This window comes from Coptis chinensis, chromosome 3 (genome assembly GCF_015680905.1).
Source record: "Coptis chinensis isolate HL-2020 chromosome 3, ASM1568090v1, whole genome shotgun sequence".
In the NCBI taxonomy this organism is placed as follows: Eukaryota; Viridiplantae; Streptophyta; class Magnoliopsida; order Ranunculales; family Ranunculaceae; genus Coptis; species Coptis chinensis.
In genome coordinates this window covers 16,971,214-16,972,627 of record NC_141458.1, presented here as the reverse complement: position 1 = coordinate 16,972,627, position 1,414 = coordinate 16,971,214, and the positions used below count along the sequence as shown (strand labels likewise).

General features: G+C 35.4%; 1 non-coding gene across 1 annotated transcript; it reads left to right on the top strand.

Annotated features, from left to right (window-relative positions):
- The first annotated feature begins 405 nt into the window (after positions 1 to 405).
- On the top strand, positions 406 to 566 carry LOC147508304 (U1 spliceosomal RNA). Its single transcript, XR_015219644.1, has one exon. It is a non-coding gene; the product is annotated as a U1 spliceosomal RNA (small nuclear RNA).
- The last annotated feature ends 848 nt before the right edge of the window (positions 567 to 1,414 follow it).

Below are 1,414 nucleotides of genomic sequence, written 5' to 3'. Positions count from 1 at the left end.
TTGGTAAAAGTAAGCTAATTTTTATCAAGTTTCACAAACCAGGGGGGATACCTCATTTTATTTACTTTGCTTGCATTATTAGTGCTAACTCAGGATCACCTCTGGAGTTACTTCTACATTCACACATGCATACACTAGTATCTCGCTTAGATAAGAGCTCTGGGCAAAGTTAGGGTCTTGAATCTGGTTCCCCATGGTAAACGGGGGAGATCTGGGCAAAGTTAGCGTCTTGAATTTGGTTCCCCATGGTCAATGGCTAGCACGTATCTAATGTTTTGTAGAGTGCATTTATGCACGTCTTCAGCAGGCAACATGTCAATCGTGGTTTTAGGCCCACATCGAATAAGCATACAGGATGTCATGTGAGACGATTGTGGAAAATCGAACTAAATAATACATGCAAACATACTTACCTGGACGGGGTCAATGGGTGATCAAGAAGATCCATGGCCAAGGTTAGTGACCTCCATTGCACTTAGGAGGGGCTCTCGCCTAAGATATCTCCAAGTGGGATGCTCTACATCATAATTTGTTGTAAAAGGGGAACGTGTTCGCGCAATCCCTGCTAAATTTGTATTTAAAGTTTTGAATCGTAAAATAACTAAATCCTCTCCTTGATTATGAGCATTATAGACTTTCTGATTGACAGGTTTCCAGATAAAAATGGTAATCTGTATCATTCTTTGTGAACCTAAACTCTCTGAATCATGGTAACTAAATTCTTTGTTTACGCTGGACTCAATATCAGATTTTAAGGGAAAAATCTTTTGAAAGGTTAATCAAAAGACTTCGATTACCTACCAACTACCAACTCGAAACCGAAAAATATTAGTTGGTATTTTTGTATCACGTGCATATATGGCTGCAATGTAAGTGATTTATTTGTTTTTCCTCATTAAATCTGAGGAATATATATATATATATATATATATATATATATATATATTGATCTCCTCGCTATGGACCGAAAATATATATATATATTGATCTCAAGCTATGGACGAGAACTTAAAATATTTTGATGGAGATCCATTGATCTCCTCTCTATGTAGATTAGTAGATCTGATGAATTGAAAGTTTTAACTTAATTTATACATTATTTGATTTCCATTTTCCCCGTCTCTAACTTGAGAAAATCCTTGATGCCTACCACATTGACTGATAGGCAATTGTGGGTTAGTAGCCTATGCCCACTTGGTCTAACTTTGGCGGTATCATGGGAATCAATCCATCCATATTTGTGATATATGTAATAGAGATTTAGCGATGTAATATTTTCATTCTTTTTTTAAAATAATAGAAACAAGATTCCACAAAGTTTTTATCCCTTCAAATAAATTTCCATTTGTTTGGTTTTTTTCTTTCCATATATCTTTGGGACTAGCTGCAAATTAACAAAAAGAAGGCCATTAAA